Genomic DNA, 19,421 nt, shown 5'->3' with positions numbered 1-19,421 from the left:
CCCAGTCTGAGGTCAAGAGTGCTCTGGAGCAGGTTTTCATCCAGGATGTCTCTGTACATTGCAGCAGTCATCTTCCCCTTTATCCTGACTAATCTCCCAGTTCCTGCCGCTGAAAAACATCCCCACAGCATGAGTCTGCCACCACCATGCTTCACTGTTGGGGGGGTATTGGCCTGATGATGAGCAGTGCCTGGTTTCCTCCAAACGTGACGCCTGGCTTCCTACAAACGTGACGCCTGGCATTCACACCAAAGAGTTCAATCTTTGTCTCATCAGACCAGAGAAATTTGTTTCTCCTGGTCTGAGAGTCCTTCAGGTGCCTTTTGGCAAACTCCAGGCGGGCTGCCATGTGCCTTTTACTAAGGAGTGGCTTCCGTCTGGCCACTCTACCATACAGGCCTGATTGGTGGATTGCTGCAGAGATGGTTGTCCTTCTGGAAGGTTCTCCTCTCTCCACAGAGGACCTCTGGAGCTCTGACAGAGTGACCATCGGGTTCTTGGTCACCTCCCTGACTAAGGCCCTTCTCCCCCGATCGCTCAGTTTAGATGGCCGCCAGCTCTAGGAAGAGTCCTGGTGGTTTCGAACTTTTCCACTTACGGATGATGGAGGCCACTGTGCTCATTGGGACCTTCAAAGCAGCAGAAATTTTTCTGTAACCTTCCCCAGATTTGTGCCTCAAGACAATCCTGTCTCGGAGGTCTACAGACAATTCCTTTGACTTCATGCTTGGTTTGTGCTCTGACATGAACTGTCAACTGTGGGACCTTATATAGACAGGTGTGTGCCTTTCCAAATCATGTCCAATCAACTGAATTTACCACAGGTGGACTCCAATTAAGCTGCAGAAACATCTCAAGGATGATCAGGGGAAACAGGATGCACCTGAGCTCAATTTTGAGCTTCATGGCAAAGGCTGTGAATACTTATGTACATGTGATTTCTCAGTTTTTTATTTTTAATAAATTTGCAAAAACCTCAAGTAAACTTTTTCACGTTTTCATTATGGGGTGTTGTGTATAGAATTTTGAGGAAAAAAATGAATTTAATCATTTTGAATAAGGCTGTAACATAACAAAATGTGGAAAAAGTGATGCGCTGTGAATACTTTCCGGATGCACTGAATAATGCATCCAACTTGCTGAATCTCTGTTTCTCTGTGGTATTGACAGGTAATTTACACGGCTGGCTCCAAGTAAGAATCTGAAAAGGATGCTTGAAATTCTGAGGTGGGAGGTGATATTTTGGACAAAGAGCCAGCGAACCTTTACTTTCAGTTTCAATATGACTAAACAGTGAAGTAACATCTCTCTACTAAAATTTTCCATTATAAAAATCACAGATCTTTATTTCATTAATTGATGTTTTATTATCTTCTGACCAACCACTGCTCACAAAGTAATATGGTCCTGTACTTGACTTCCTCCAATTATCTTAACAGTTTCAAATTTCACCAGGACAACACAGACCTGAGAGGGACATGTTCTTCAGGTTGCCATGAGCTGTCTAAGGGGGGGGTGGGGCGGGGGGGTTGGGAGGATACGAGGTGAAGCTAGCCATAAAACGCGCTTCTAAGAGCTTCTAAGGAGGGTGCACAGACCAAGAACAACAGCACATTGAAGGTATGTCACACACACAAAAAAAACCTTACAAAGGCTGCTTTTATTCTCACTTGTAACATTTCAGTAATGTGTGAAATCAAGTCAAGTGAAGTTGGGGAGCATGCACTGGTACAGTGCATTGCCGCACCCACTACACAACGAAACAACTCGGGATCCCGGTTGGCAACCCCCCAGGCAGACATGCGGTCCAGTCCCACCCTCCAGAAATGACCCTCTATCTGTCGCAGCCAGGTGTTATGTGGGTGACCCCTTGGCCTGGTCCAGCCACTCGGGTCACCAACAATGAGGATCTTAAGGGCTAAATCACCCTCGGGGAAACGAGCAACATGGCCATAGTGCCATAACTGACACTCCGTCACAATGCAGGTAATGTGCCTCAATCGGGACTCCATGCGCAACCGCTCATTCAACAAGTCAAACCAACGGTACCCAAGGATTTTCCGGAGAGACACACAGTGTCAAAGGAGTCCAGTCTTCGTCTCAGGTCACTGGATAGCGTCCATGTCTCACAACCATATGGCAAGACAGGAAGCACCAGGATGCTAAAGACTTAAATATCGGGAGCGCCACACACCCCTTTCCAGCAACCTCATGACCCCCCCATGCTCTCCCAATCCGTCTACTGACTTCATAGGAAGAGTCACCAGAGACATGAATGTCACTGCCAAGGTAAATAAACCTCTCGACAAGGTCGACACTCTCTCCGCAAACAGACACAATGCTGATAGCTGTGTCCAAGAGGTCATTAAAGACCTGGATCTTGGTTTTTATCCAGGACACTAGCAAGCCCAGATACTCAAACTCCTCGCTAAGTCTCTCGAGCGCCCCAATCAGAGCCTCCATTGACTCCTCGAAAAATCACAGCATCATCAGCTAAGTTAAAATCCATGAATCTTTCTTCACCCACATATGCCCCACAGATAAAAAATTACACTTTGCAGGCATCTAATTTCTAGGTGTGATGTGAATTAATGGTTATTGTAATTATCTGTGTTTCCCAAGGAAAACTAAACCGCTTCCAAAAAGAAGTGCTAAACCTACCTATTCTAAATGCTTCCTCTTCTGATCCTCGCTCCTTTAATGTTTTAAGTGTCACGATTGAGACCCCGGGGAAGTATGGGGCATTGGGGTTGGGAATGTGGTAGTCAATTTTCAAAGATGTGATCAGAGGCAATGGGTAAATGAAGCAGAACGTATAACTAAGATGAGACCCCTTAGTCAGTTTATCTGGATATGTTAATTATCTGGTTGTGGTAAGTCAATATGGTGGCCTATTCTCACACAATAAAGATAAAAGAATACTGCAAGCAACTCCACAAGACAACTGAAAAGCAAAAGTAAGGGAATGAAGACAAAATATGTAAATCACTGAATATACATTTCAATCAATCATTAAGAAAGTGAAAGAGTATGTTATAGCTGTTAATCGGCTTAAAGCAAGCTGTCTACAAAAACCCACAGAAATGGGCAGAATGAACTGAATGACTCCACACAGACAGCGACTAGGGTGTGCTCTCTTCCTGCACATCTAAAAGGAGGAACTCTGAAGACACCAATTAGGCAGATCACAAATTTAGTAGTGCTGGATAATAAGAAAAAAACTAATTTTAAATGCAAATTTTTTTTCAAAATGTTATTTTGTTAAAGTGAAAAAAATATCTGTATTTTGTACCCAACTCCGATGTTACACAAGATTGTTTAGCTCATGTTACCTGCTCGGCAAGAACAGCTCATTCCCTGATAGACAGCCTAATTTAAGTATTTCACACTAAGAATTCTCCCAGGAGGCCTCTGACCCATTGCGTAATTGCAAAAGCTGTTAACATCATTAGTTCTTCTTTTTTTTTTAACATATAATAGGTCAAGAAGGACAGTGTCAGTGCATACCTGTAAATGGTAAATTTTGTTAATTAAGGTTAACTGTAGAGAAAAGCCAAGCAAAATGACACCTTTTATTGACTAACTAAAAATATTACAATAGCCAATAAAAGGTGTCATTTTGCTTGGCTTTTCTCTACATTCATAATGGCTAACGCAGTACAACACCCTAGTATTAAGGTTAACTGGAAACATTGAAAACATTTTTAGAAACTTGGATGTAACATTTCATTTGTTGGACCTACATGATGCATGTGCCTCATCAATTCAAAAGTTAAACTACATTTATTTTTTTTTTTACTATGGAATGTTACCAGTTGTTTAAATTATTTAGAGAGTGTGAATACAATGATGAAGAAATACAACAAAACCAGCACGAATTGTATGCTTTCAACCAAATAAAACTGCAGGAACCACACGTTGGCTTAACAAAACTGACAAGACAAGACTTGAAAATAGAGACTTAGTCAAAATGTTTAACTGGAACAATGACGAAGATTTGGCAGTCATACAGACTATTTAAAAAAAATGTGAAAAAAATAAAACAAAATAGAAGCATTACAGCAGAGACAGCGTAGCAATGACAGCTAAAACAAGGAAAACACTTAAAGTATTCCACAAATTAGAATTCACTTCACAAATAAAACAAAGCAGTTAAACTATTAAATAGTATACACAGCTTTCCTTTTTTTGTTTAAGAACTGTAAAATTTCAGAAAATTTCACCTTTTATAAATAGTGTAAAATCTTCCATTTTCTATCAATGTTTTTGCCTGTTTCAAGATTCTTTAAACACAGAAAAATGTTCTCTCTACAATTCCAAGATAAAATTCACTGGACAACAAAGACTGTGCATTGATATACACTGTAATTGCACTGTTTAAACCATGCATCTATAATTGAACTTACAAAATTCATACAAGGAAAACCAGGGAACCCACTGAAGACTCCTACACACATGGGGAGAACTCCAAACAGACCATGACTGGACCCAGTTTGAAACCAAGGATTCTGGAGCTGTGAGGTAGTAGTACTAATCTATACGCCACTGCACCAACAAAGATAAATATCAGAAGAAATAGACGTTTTAAAGTTTACTTTTAGTGTGGAATCATCAGGAAAATGGGGCACACCGTAACTGTTTGTAATGAATTTTCATTAAATAAAGACATTTCAACAATATTAAATTCCATATAAAATTTCCAGACTTTTCATTTTATTGTAGAGAAGTAACAGAATTCCATATGTACCTATTTTAATGAGTGTGCAATATAATAAATCTATTATTTTCTGAATGGAAAACAAACTACCATCAGGAAAACAAAAGTCCAATTCGTAAACAGGCTGAAATGTAATTTAAGAATATTTTTTTAAGCACAAAATAGGACATCCGCTCCAAAATAAATCATCCAAAATGATACAAAGCTAAAATGTGACCTTATTTGGTGCAGGTTTCTAGAAATTTATGGAACTCCTACAAAACAACACCGGTGTTCACTACTAATGTATACACAATCTGCATCTGCATAATAGCAAGCCTGAGCAATTCCCTTAGATGCATCAAGGACTCCAGTTCATTTTAAAGGTTGTTTTGGAGATGTTTCAATGTGCGATTCATTGTGAGATGGGCACTCTGCTATGCAACAGATATGTTAATTAGTGTTCCCTAATTCTATTTTATTATTTATGTTGTCTTTTTTCTCTTTCTTTCATCATGTCAAGCACTTTGAGCTACATAATTTGTATGAAAACGTGCTACATAAATAAATGCTGTTGTTGTTAGTGAGTACATTTACTCATATCAAGTTAAGTAAAAGTAAGCAGCAACCTAAATTTGAGGCGATTTTCTCTGAAAAATTCTGCTCCTTTTTTTTTTTTTAATACTGGTTTTAGAAGTTTCTGTCAATAAAGCTTGTCATATTTCAGGGATTAAAGCAGCTGTATGAGCTTCTTATTTAGTCGATTACAATGCATTCAGCTTCCATTAAACATGCATGGCAACATATAATCATTGCCAGGATTTTTCAACAACTACTGCTATAATCGACATTTATCATGATTACGTACTGTATGTGAAATTGAAACAATTAAAAAAAAAGTACTATTTTGCTATTGACATATTTCCACGGCCATGCCATATAAAGGATATTTTTAACATGTACTAAACAAATATTAATGTATGTAGTGAACAGCATTTTTGAGACACTCTCCTTTAGATTTACATTATCTAAGTTAATCAAACCCTTCAAGTAGGAAATACGGACAGATAACCCTGCAGCAAAAAAAAAACAACAAATCCAGGCATTCTGAATCAGACAATTACGGTCTCGTCATACCACCACCCACGACATGTTTAGCTACTGCCAACCTGTCAACATCCCGAAAAGCATGTGGTGACCGTTAACTTGCTTATCCTAATGTAGACTGAAGAGGCGGTCAGATAAGTATTTACAGATGTCAGAGACCTTTAACACTTCATTTATTCTGACACAAAAATCCCAATAGAGCAGATTGTGGGAAGTAAAAACACATGTAATGTTTCGATAATGCCATAGTCACTGAACAGCAAAAGCTTTTAACCAGCCATTTAGCATGTGTTTCATACTAGTAAATGGACTATATCATAATAAGGCTAACAGTAAATGCATATGGTCATGCAATTTGGCAAAACAAAATTAATATACGAATAGTTTACTTTCTGTCTTTGTCAGTTGTGCAAAAGTCACATACAAACAAGTATTACTTTCACTAAAAGAATAGCCACAAATCCAACCCACATATTGCTTGCTTTCACCCAAAGCTTCCTGGACAGTCTTTGGCTCACTACGGCCCTATAAAAGAATTGAGTTGATCAAAAAACGGATGAATGGGCATTAAGGCAGAAAGGTATGTCCATATTAAGCACTCAAAAAGAAACTACACAGAAAATACTTCCTTTAGGTTTTCTCATTGTTAAGCAGAGTGTAATAAAAATATAGTCTGATAAACTACACTAAGGCTAAATAATTAAATGCTCTATATGCAATGCTTGTTAATTATGAAAAGCTTAGTAATATATTCAGGAAAAAACTCATGCTGAACTTTTGTAAATATCCGAGTATACTTTTATTCTTAAAGGCCGTTCCTTATTATTCCAGCAATACTAGCTAACACTTAGTAAATTTTCTGAAATTATTTTACAACAAATAAAGATATTAAAATGTAAGTAGGTATGGATATACTGTACATATAACCATTCATTGCCAAAGTTGCTTATCCAAATTAGAGATGCAGGGAGCTCTAATCTATACCAGAAGCACCAGACAAAAAAATCATGAAGCAACCTAGGGCATGCACAAGTACGACATTCCAGTTTCTTCAGGTATTTTCCATTTTTGATGCCCAGGGCTCTTCAGAAGAATACTTACCCACTACAGATACTCTAAACTCTAACCATGCTATGCATTGTACCCAGCTCAACCTTTGCTATAGTTTATCCACAATTTAAACTGGGTTTCTAAGTTGTAAACCATATCAAACCTGAGATATATCCAGAATTTTTTTTTGTATTTTGATATACTTTAATAATCTGCGAGGGGAAATGTTATTCTTACATGACCTTTAAATAGAACATGCACATAAAAGGCTTTTGTCAATATATTACATTACCCTTCACAAATGTGAAAAAAATGATTACCAAAAATTAAGCCCACCAAGACAGTGGAACATTTATTACTGTAAAAACTATTTTCCTACAGATTGAACAGGTGGCCACCGAAAAAAAAAGTAACATCATAAGTCAGTTCCAATTAAATTGTTTCTGGCACAGCTTGCAACTGACTTTCATGACGGACAATGATAATTAAACTCCATAATGGCCAAAAGAAATAGTACTGATCTTTAGTAATACTTTCATGCCTTCATGCCTGACATACAGTAACAACAGAACAGTGGGCGAAGCTCAGGCACAACGTGGTTTGGTTATTTTCCAATGACATGAGTCACTTCAGTACATTGGCATTATACACAGACCACTAACTGCTACAGTCCAGTCTCACAGATTTCAGTAGGCAAAACCAACTTTGCTGGTGGCCAAAGTCACTTAAAATAGAAAAAGTAGGAAAAACTATTGTTTTCTCTGTAGCAACCAAAACCAAAAAAAAAAAAAACTTGAGAGATATAGAAATAAGAATGTATGCTGGTACAGATAACCCATTGTTTTATTAAATAAACATTAATTTATCCAAGCACCATATACATTTAGTTTTTAAAAGGTTGTAAAGTATCTGCTTGAAGGTTTTAATTGGGTATATTACTCCAGATCTTACCTTGACAAGTCCTGCACATTTTCCTATAACTTTTATGATATCACCTACATGTTGAAGACTGATACCGATTACAAATAAAAGGACAATGGGCCCAGAAGAACCGTAACTATGGAAAGTAGGAGCTACAGTTGAGGAGCAGATTACTTGAAGCAGAACTTACATGTCCCTAAGGACACAAAGTTTAATTATGAATAAGAAGAGTAAACCGGTGGAAAATTATGAGTGAAAAAACTCTGCATCTGTTCCCACTAAACCCAAAGTAAGCAGGCACAGTTTCAGTCCTTAAAATCGGGCTCCCCGACATCTGAGAACCAGGGACCTTTAGGTTACAAAGAAGAGCTTGCATATTCCAGAAGAACTGCCCATACCCAGCAGACGGGACAGCATCTAAACTGCAGGAACTGTGTTCTCGGGTGTGTAAGATTAGGCTGAACTCTGTCCCAGTGTCCACTAGACCATTTCAAACCAAATACAATTTTTTCTCTGAATATTCTATAAAATTCTGCTTCTCAAGCAAACCACGGGTCCTTTGCTGATCCAATTAACCTTTTTACTATATTCCTTATATAAAGAACCGGTACACATTAATTTATTGTATATTTGTTAATCAGATCATTTCAATGAACATGTCAAAGCTGTATCAAAGGCACATTGAAGCCACATGTGACACACTGCACTTGTCTTTATTAAAGGCACACTGATATAACTATGATCTGTCTGAAGAATTCAATGACTGTTAGTGAAATAACATAGTAAACAGTATTCAAAAACTTGGTCCTCATGCTCTCACTATTGATGAGCAAAACAGCTAGGTTTTATATCTCATACAATTCTCGTGAAAAAAAAAACCCTTACCTTTATTTTGCATTTGTGAAAAACATAAAAAAACACTAAAACAAGATTTTAGGTTAAATTTTTCTTTTCTTTTTTTTTTTCGTTTGGAAAGCTCAACCCCCCAATGCATCCCTAATCTTCCACAACATCACAAACTCTCATCTGCCTTATGCACTGCCTGTAGGCAGGTGACACCACTCATTTGGGGTTTGCATCCACTTTGTACAACTAGACATGGTGACTGAAGTTAGAATTTTTCAAGGCTCCATCAGCCACATACTTAATACCCAGGCTAATGGATTTTTGTAGTGCCTCTTAAGTGTTCTGGAGGCACCAGAAAAACATTTTCCCATGTATGTATAAAATGAGAAAAAGTTACAGATAAGATGAAAATATATGAGTTAATGTCCTGAATGTTGCTTGTGTATAACAAAACTCTTAAGTTTAGCAGTAATTAAATTTTGCACAAATTGTTTAGCTCACCACTAGTTCTCACTAGAGCTGTCAAATTACCCAAAAAAAGGTTTGAGTATTCAAATTAAACATAAGTAAATACTCTAATATATTCAAACTTAAGTTAACAATTTAAGGGATTATGTTTGTACTTGCTTTTTATACTTTACTAGACAATAAGACCATTATAATAGTGGGCGCTAGAACAGTAGTGCATAAACATTAGTAGGAACAGTCTATATTAAATGGCAAGGGACCTTGACCTCATTCTGTTTGTTGTCTTAATTTTTTTTTGTCAAAAATATTTTTGCAAGAAGCCTAAAGTAAAATAATAATCAAAATAAAATAGAAATGTATATGACAATACAATAAGTACATGGCAACTTTTTCTAAGGTTTGCTCTTCTGAGTCTCTCTTTTAGCGTTTTTCTGATGCTCATTTTCTTTTTCTTTAATCGATCTATTTGCCCATATTTTTCTTTGTCTTTCAGCCTTTCTTTTGTTGATGTTTACTTGTTGAGCTGACCGTTCTTCCAGGAGATGTTGCTTATATAGGATTTGATTGTCTGTGTCTTTTGTCCTACTTGATGTGTCCTTTTTTTTGGGTGGCATGTTGTTAGCAGATAAGTCCGTAATATTTTCTCTTACAGTAATACTGACTTGTATGTGGCTGTAATATGCATCACTGTATTGTGTGCCTTTAATTTTCTCTCGCAGTAATACTGGTTTGTATTTCCGTAAAATGTCTGTAATTTTCTCTGACAGTAATACTGGCTTTGATGTCTGTAATATGACTTTAATTTTCTGTCACAACAGTGGGCAATCAGCAGAGTGTCCCCAGCAACTGATGTAATGTGTGGCATGTAGCTGATAATGGTGCCTGTGGTGTCTCCCCAGCAAGTACTGTGCAGTTCCCCAGCAAATATTTTAATCTGTGGTGGTGTACAGCTGATTATTGTATGTGTGGCGTCTCCCCAGCAACGGATTTTATGTGCACGGTCGCAACTACCCAATCAGCACTCTCCCCAGCAATGATGTCCTTTATTTGCTTATCATGCGCGGCCACAACTAGGCCATTCACTTTGTGCCCAGCTTCCAGTGTGTGTTCTTTATTTGCTTATCATGCACGGCCGCAGCTAGGCCGTTCACATTTTTCATATTCTAGTAGTAAATGACAAAATGTAGGCATAAACTAGATAATGTATGAAGACTGAAGTCAAAATATCAAAGAACCACTTTCACAAAAGGTACAAACATAACAGAACAAATGCACTATTATTCTAAAGTGTAATTGCAGAAAAAAAAGCCGCCTTAGCAGGCCATAATGACGCATATTTACTGCAACTGGCGCGGTTGCGTAAAGATATCAGCTGCTGACTGGTAATCACGAGGTCGATCCCTCACGACTCCATTTTGAGAAGTAAACTGCTCTTATTCTTACTATTTTAGAATAAAAAAATACATTCGATTTCAGTCTATAACAGCCGGTGTAATTTATGATACTTGTAAATGTTAGCTTTGTTTTTTTTTCACTTTTCATTCTCTCAGTCGCGTTCAAGATCCTTCCCTATGCACCCCCCCTCCCCATCTAACACTGCTGTTTTCACATAAAGACACGCTATAACTCTGCAGTGTATCACAATACATTCTCTTACCAATGCTAGCGAAATGAAGTGTCTGCATGCACTTTTTGTGGCATTACATGTGTATTTATTGAGCATGTCCGTGCAAAATAAATAACATTTGAGCTATAGCGTGTCTCCAAATAAATAACATTCGAGCTGTAGCACGCCTTTATGAAAGAAACGATATTCACTCAAGGGCAGTTATATGCTGCGTGGTCACAATGTAATTCCATACATGGAATCAAACTCCAATGCGATATTGATGAAAAGGTAAAAGCAAAAAGAGATCAAATATAAGGACATAGGTGATATGACAGAACTGGAACATGAAAAATGCAGATCACCCGGCACGGCGGCAGCAGCAAGCCAGCAGCTGATCGAGCAAAGAGGAGGGGAAAAAAAAGCTGTATGTGTTTTCCATTGTGTCACCGTTTAAGAGGGGGTGTCAGAGGCACGATCACGTCTCCTTGGGGTGCGTTCAGGCACCCTCTTCACAACGCGAGCGGCAGAGATGCGAAGTGGTTGGTGCAAATGGGGGGGCGAGACACCCTAGTTTTCCTAAATATGAACATCATGAGTTGAATCATAATACAAGAAGAAACAAAGAATTGTCAATATTCAAAGAAAAGCAGTTTGTGAAGGGGTTAAAGTTAAAGTGGATCTGTTACCCTCATTTATTTTTTAAAAAGTAATTGTAAGCCAGAGAAATTTCTAGGGGACTGAAAGCTAGTCAAAGAGACACTTTTTATATAAAGATTATCTTGTCGACCCTGGTAATAACAGGTCAATTAACTTATATTGTACAATATGTAAATTAAAACAAGCAATTATAAAAGAGAAGAAATCAAAGTAAATATACAGGGCAGATGCTTTAATAAACCATAAGAATCAGGATTAGAGAATAAATATTGTGTTTTACTGTTGCAGTATATGAAGCAGTGGTCAAAAACAAAAATTAGGAGAACACACACATTTATATTGAGAAGGTGACATCATTCCCTATGAAAAACTAATAGTCAAACTACAGATGGCACTTCCAGGCCAAGTGAGTAAATAGGGCAGAATTAGGTTGATCATAAAAAAGCAACAGGTTATTGCATGAGGGTTTTTTTTTTTGTAAATTAGATAATGTGAACAATGAAGTCCTTTACAGATCAATGCTTAGATCATAGCTCTTTCTCATTTATGTACTATAGATTATATGGTCTGCAAAAGACAGGCCATTATTATATACTGAAGAGACACAGAAAGCTTATACAAGAGCCGAGCCAAGCCAAACCATAGCTTTACCACAAGACAAAGTTGGTAATAGGAAATACACTTATTTTAGCCCATTTTTAATGTCATAAGAGTCTTTCATTATTTTGTTTTTACTTTATGTTCTAGTTAAGTACAACTTTTTCAAAGAATTTTGAAAATATTTCTTGGCACAAACAAATGCAGATATGTCAAATTATTTACCAAATACTGCAAGTAGCCACCCTTATTTAACAATATTTTAGGTATGTTACTTTGAAATGGAATTTACAGACTAGGCTCAACCTAATTCCTTGATTTTATAAAATATTTTCCTATATCCTTGTTTGACTACTGAAATGGAGGGCTTTAACATAGTTTTCAGTCATTTGGTGCATTTATCTTTAGGAATTAATACTACATAATACAGAATAACAAGGTGGAAATACTTCAAACATTAAAAAATAGGCTTTTAAAATACATTAAAAATTATTGTCTGTCCTCAAAGCAAATCTAAAGCATATTTTCCTTACTGCATGACAGCATTATTGAACTAAAAGAAAGCACTTCTCGAAAGTTGAAACCACTAATAGATCAAAACAATCGCTAAAATGACAGTAATGGGCATGTGAAAGCCTTGGTACAAATGTTGTCGGGAATCAGTCATATTGAAGACCATGCCCCCAGCGTTCACCAGCATAATCTGCTGTGAAATGTGGTTTACTTAAAACACTAAAAATAACATTTCATGGTGCACAGTCAAAATGAGAAAAAAACACTATAATAAAAATAAAAGGCAAAAGTATAACTGTAATCTTCCATATTGCTGAGCTTTAGAAGAAATGTTATAAATTAACACTAGCTGAAGGACTAACACTATTACATCTCTACTAAAAGAACTGTTAATCACTTGTGTTCAACTTAAAAGAGGGACCATCAGTAATTTTTAAAAGGTAAAAAAAAAAAAACCTGAACATTTGTTTATTTCAGAAAAAGAAAAAAAAACTGGATCATTCTAGAAATAAGAAGTTGCATAATGATAGAAACTTAGTTAAAAATAACTCTTAACTACAAAGTTACACGTTTATAAATGTATTATTGTCAAATGTAAGGAGTACAGTGAAATATACAATGTTTATTAAAATAATAAATTATTGTGGGGCTAAAACAAATGAACTCAAAACAAAACGAGAAGATCAACTCACCTGAATTGCATATTTTGAACACCAAACTCTTTCTCTTAGAGAAAAATACAGACGCTCCTTCTGACCAGACCATCTCAAGCTAAATATATGTAAGCCTTTATAAAACATCATGTGTTTGATTGAAGCAAAACAGCTGCATTAATACATTTTCATCTTCTTAAGGTATAGATTATTACTGAATGCTGCCAGCTTAAAAGGATTGTGTCTTCTTTCCCCTCAGTCACTTAGCATTACCTTAATGTGACATCACCCAATCCAGCTGCATTGTCTCATTCTTCATTTAAGCTAAATTAAGCTTCTGATCTTCTTTCCTTTAACATCTCAAGCACCACAAGCAAGCAAATGATGAAGAAGTCCTAAATATCCAGAACATGATACTGCTGAGAAAGCAAATAAAAAAACACACCAACCAGAAAAAAAAAAAACCTCACAAAATCAACAAAACAGATGCCGCCAAGAACCACTGGAGAACACCCATACCCACAGATGAAATATCAAAACACATGGAGGCAATTAAGTCCCAAAATTTCTTCAAGCACAGGCGCTTACAATCCTTGAAGACAGTGCGTGACTTGTACTATGAAAGCCTATATATCTTTAAAGTTCCAATAATTATTCACATCTGCTTTTTCAGACACTGAGACAGCTACTGTAAATGAAAGTGGTGCATGAAGAAATCCTCATACAGTTGCAGTTACAGCAGCCTGATTACAATTGTGTTTGGCATACAGTCATCTGCCTGAGCTCCCACACCTCTCCAGGCTCTTTACTCTGGCTTTTCAATGGAAAAGGTATCCCCATAGAGTTGTGATGACAAGTGGTGTAGCCATTCTAACGTTTCAAGTTGCTTTTCCCCTTTAATCACTTTTCATTGTTAACAAAATTTTTTCTCTTACGTATTGATGTAAAACAGCTGTCAAAATGGTAACAACAGGTAATGAACCAAAAATAGTGACTTGGCATCAAAGCATTTTTTGTTATTAATTTGATCAATATGGTGACACATTCAAATATACGGCACAGAACCAAACACAGAATGAAAATGGTTTTCTAGATAAAATGTTAAGCCCTATTCAGACAGGATTCGTTTTACATCAATATTTGATACCATGTCAGTAAAATTTCATCATATGAGCTTTTCAAATGGGACTAAAATTACAGAGATCCTCTGGTAATAATTAATTTACCCTGTGCCTGAAGTGAAGAAAAAAAAAACTGTCAGTTCTTGTTGTGTGCTGAATTACAGTGGTACGAAGGACACAATGAAAAACACAGTTAATATCAAGTGGGTGGAGGAGTCATTCTTGGAGGTGTGAACGAACATACTGTTTTTATAAGTAACCAGTGCTAATGTGGTTTGAAAAGCCAAGTCACTAGAAAAAACAGACATTGATCTAATGCTAGAATGTTTTACTCATGGAGAATTGTGTATATAGTATGTTCAAAAGTTTGTAGTTCCATTGGCCTAATTATTGCTTATTATGTGACTGATGCCTTTATCTAAGGCAACTTACAACATCTGAGATACAATTTGTTACATTTCTTTTATTTTTTGGAACAAAGGCAGGTGAAGTGGCTTGCTCATAGTAGCACACAGTCAGTAACAGGATTTGAACGCACAACCTCAAAGTCTGAAGTTCTAGGTCCAAAGCTTTAACCACAACACAACACTGCCTACCAATAGTAATAGCCCTTACCCAAAGAAAAAAAATACTAACATTGTATACAGAATAGCACTTAGTTACATAGTACTTCTGATGCACCTGATTAACTGATCGTGTTATAACTTAGGCCTGCTGCCTTAGAAAATTTCCCAGCCAAATCCTGGGCAACAAAGCTAGTTAATTCATAGAGAGCTTGGTCACAATTTGTTGTAAACAAAAAAAAAAAAAAAGAAAAAGAAATGTAAATAAAAAAAAAAACTGTGATATCAAACTGGGCACATGATAACAAAAACATCCATTATCAGAATCACAAACAAATATACTGTGTATATATACAGATGCTTATTCTGGGTTCAAAGACAGAATCTGGATAAGTTATCAGGGCCTACTCATACACACACCAACACATATGCAAATCACCATGAGACTCTTTGGGGGGTAAGTGAAGACATGGATAGCATGCAGACTACACATGCACAACAACCAGGTGTGGAGTTAGATATCAGGGGCCATATATAAGAAGTGCGTATGCACAAAAATGTTGCATATGATCATTTCCATGTTCAAATCGTGATGCATAAAACCTAAACTTGGCGTAAAGCCACGCACATTTTCATGGTAGCTCCAACCCTGGCGTACACAAGTTCTCCGCTCAGTTTTGTAAACTGGCGGCACCCAGAATCAAAACAGTGCTACTGTTCCAGTGTGCTTTCCCTTTCTTTTTTAATTCCACGTCGCTGACGCGGCTTTATAAATACACTGAAATTAACCGCATGCTGTTTATTAGTTTAATACATCTGATTGTAATTAACCTGTAACAATATAATGGTCCACAGAATGGTCAAACTATTCTAAATACCATAGCTGCTTAGCGTTGTTACTCTCACTGCACCTTTTTCTTCCTCTTTCAGCTGCTCCCGTTAGGGGTTGCCACAGCGGATCATCTTTTTCCATAATACTCTCACTACACCACTTGGAGTATTTATATCACTGTATCTGAACGGGGAATCACAGCTCTACAGCAGCTGACTGGAAAGTGAATTATATGTATACAGCATTTAGCACACGCTGCCTCAGCCATGCTGTCTATTGAACCGCTCTCATATGGCAAACGCTTCAGAGCCTTTCCTCACAGTTCAGAAATAGTTTCATCCCAAGAACTATAAACGCACTCAATCACTCCATCAATTGCTCCTTGTAGAACTATTTGTACTTATTAGTACAATTACCTCAGTGTAAACTTGCGATGCAGTTATAATGTTGCACAACCTGAGCCACTTTATAAAGCGTGTATTTACATATGATGCTATTTTTAAAATGAAATGCAGCAAAATATGTTTATTACATTGTACAGATAAAACTTTAACTTCATTTAAATAATCTATATTGTTAATAATTAAACATGTGAGGACACGGTGCTGCAGCGCTAGCGAGGAGCTGGAGCTCTGTTCACGGATTGTTCCTGCCTCGTACTGTATTCTTACTGGGGCTGGCACAACAAGTAAAGGATAGATGGATGGAAAAATTAGACATGCACTATAAAGATACTGTATTTCAATGTTCCTTAAAAGTTTAGAAAAATCGGCGTTCTAAGCTTACAGATGGCTTAACGTCTATTACAGAGCTGATTGTGTGCCGATTGGTTACCTGGAAAAAGAAAAGGAAGGACAAGAATTGGAGGTTAGTACGTTTGAAAGAGACAGTACTGCTGCAATACATTATTTCATCGAAGGTCGCGCATGACGCAGCAAGCATCTTGCGTGAGGCATGAACAATCACTGCCCAACCTTGTTCCCATGTTTAATAACATGCTTTAACCCTTATTATCATGAAAATGATATCAAGTATACATCTCAGTATTTTAATTATTCAGACAGCTGTAATATCACAAATGTAATGGAGTCTGTGTCCTGTCGAAGGAAGAAAAAACCCGTTTAAGAAGCACGTAGTAATTCACACACATAGAGCACATAGAAGATCAAATACAAAACAAAGCATTTAACATGCTACTTTAGTTACGATGGGATTTTAGAAACTAGTAAATTAAAAGATTTTAAGATGAAGGTTATGATGTTCTACGTCTACGTGACCATCATCATCAAGTCTTTCCATGAGAACCCTAAATACAAAGAGGACTGTTTCACTTATGTTAGGTAGATTGCCCAGAGGGGACTGGGCAGTCTCATGGTCTGGAATCCCTACAGATTTTATTTTTTTCTCCAGCCGTCTGGAGTTTTTTTGTTTTTCTGTCCACCCTGGCTATCGGACCTTACTTATTCTATGTTAATTAATGTTGACTTATTTTTATTTTTTACTGTGCCTTCTATTTTTCTACTCTCCATTTTGTAAAGCACTTTGAGCTACATTTTTATTGTATGAAAATGTGCTATATAAATAAATGTTGTTGTTACTTTAATGACAAAATAAACTACGTGATTAAAGTGGAAATTTTGAGATTAAAGTTGACATTTCATGCTTTTTTCCACACTGTGTGCCTTTTTTTTTTCTCTGTACCCTAATAAGCTTTCATATGACACTCAGACGGTGGGCTACGACTCGCCTTTTCATGGAGACTTTGATATCTGACAACTTTCTTTTTATTTTGGGCACTGTGCGACTTTGTGAACTTGAGCTTTTGAGTTTCTCCGACACTCTATGTCACTCGATCAACTACCTTTTATTGTTTATACCACTGTTTAAACCAACAAACAGTGCATTTTTCCTTGCCTCCACTTGGTATTCGCTGAAATTCTTCTATTTTCCTTGGTGCTTTTGCCATTTCCTTTTCACAGAACACTGAGCTTAAGGGCTATTTATATTGATTTGCATATTCAAAGAAGCGTAATTCTGGAAGGAGACGTGACAGGACAGCAGGCACGTGCACATGCATTACTTTTCATGCTGACCGGGACTTATTTAACGGAAAGAACAAGGAAGTTGGCGTTCACACAGATTTATGTATCTGGATATTTTTGTGCGTAAGCACATTTCCGCTTTTGTCTGTACGCCATGTTATAGTATGAATTCTACGTGCACCGTTATGCATGAGGCTCCAGAACTCTGGATCCATGAGGCATCAAATCTATCCTTAAGTTAACCAAGCTAAAAATGATGGGTAATTATTAGAATAAATGCAACACTAAATGCCCCAGGTGTCTAGCTAACAGCAGAAAGCCTCAGAACGCAAGGGTCTTTTGCTAGGTACTGGAAACAGAGGGCAATCAAAGACTAGAAAAAGGCATCTGTTTAATTAATTGTAATAATAATAGTAGTAGTCTGACCAACATAGAATACTTTACCACACTCCAGCATGACCCTGAAACTGGAATAACAGGACTCAGTAAATTAATCAAGATAAAGGTAGTGAAAAATACTTATGAAGAACAAACATATAATCATAATAATATTTCAAGGTAAAATGCAATGCATGAGAACACAATCTTAACGTTTTAACAATTTGAGGTTGGAAATTTTAGTTAAGTCTGCTTCTTCACCTAGATAAACAGATAGGTAGTACTTTATTGATTCCTGTATACAAATTCACCTGCTCCAACAACAATACAGAACACAAATTCATAAAAAATGCACACTATTACATGCGAGTCTCAGGTGTTTGGAGACCTACAAATGATTACATCTTTTGTTTTGCAAGTATTTGTTCAGTAGCCTGTTACAAGTAAAAGGGTCAATAAAACTGCCCGCTTACTACACACAGGAAAGATAAGTTCTTAAGGTCATGGCTTTTTGAGCTACACAGGGAAAATTCTTTGAAAACAAACACATCAGACAATTTCCATTACTGAAAGACAGGCTAAAGCTGTTGATCCAAAGTAAATAGCAAAGAGAAGCATCAGTTGATGTTTAGTTCTTGTACAGCTGCCAGCCGTCTTGCAACAACCTCATATATGCGTTTCGAAATACTGGAATATGCAATACACAGTACCATCTTTACCAACCGATGCAAAACATGCAAAACAAAACATTTCAGGCAATTTCATGTATACTGTAGGTGAAACTGAAGTCAAAAATAACCCTACTACAGGTACTTTGATATAGCCACATTGAGTGACCCCAAAAAATTTGTCTCTGCTTTGTGTTTTCAAGACATTTAAAAAATTATGAGAATGTTTACAGCACTAGTCTTTAGTCAATTTAACAGATAAAATGTGAGACAAACTTTCTGTGTTTATTACCTTCCCACAACATGGACTGTTATCAATTCCACATATGTGGAATATAGAATGGTTCTTTGCTTATAAACTGCTACTTAAGTTCAAGAAGCAGAAGAATGTATACATGAAAAGGGGTCTAATGTGGATGAACATCAGATCTAGACTTCTTCCTATCAGAAAAACACTTATTAAAATGATATTATTATTTGGAAAAGGATTTAGAAAGGACTGCGGCAAAAAAGAACAAAAATGTAATAAAAAAAAATATTGATTTGCTCATAACCTGAAATATCATCATATACTGTATGCCTGACTGAAAAATGGCAAAAACACTTAAGTAGATTTCATATATCCTTGTTGTGATAAGCAGGGTAGTCATAATAGCTGCCACATGTACCACGGTCCCATAATGCGATTTTAGTTATCTTA

The 19,421-nt window shown here is 36.8% G+C and overlaps 1 protein-coding gene across 2 annotated transcripts in view; it reads right to left on the bottom strand.

The window, feature by feature from the left end:
- The window catches only part of lifra (LIF receptor subunit alpha a), a 138,768-nt gene that overhangs the window by 107,098 nt on the left and 12,249 nt on the right, over nucleotides 1-19,421 (bottom strand). Inside the window, exon 1 of one of the 2 annotated variants that reach the window (XM_039750647.1) lies at nucleotides 13,157-13,427. The exons of the other annotated variant lie outside the window; for it this stretch is intronic. The gene's annotated coding sequence lies outside the window, so the exon portion shown is untranslated. Of the gene's footprint in view, nucleotides 1-13,156; nucleotides 13,428-19,421 lie in introns of those variants that run through there. 2 annotated transcript variants of the gene reach the window in all.

Source organism: Polypterus senegalus, chromosome 4 (genome assembly GCF_016835505.1).
Source record: "Polypterus senegalus isolate Bchr_013 chromosome 4, ASM1683550v1, whole genome shotgun sequence".
Taxonomy (NCBI): Eukaryota; Metazoa; Chordata; class Cladistia; order Polypteriformes; family Polypteridae; genus Polypterus; species Polypterus senegalus.
This window is presented reverse-complemented; position numbering and strand designations above follow the sequence as displayed.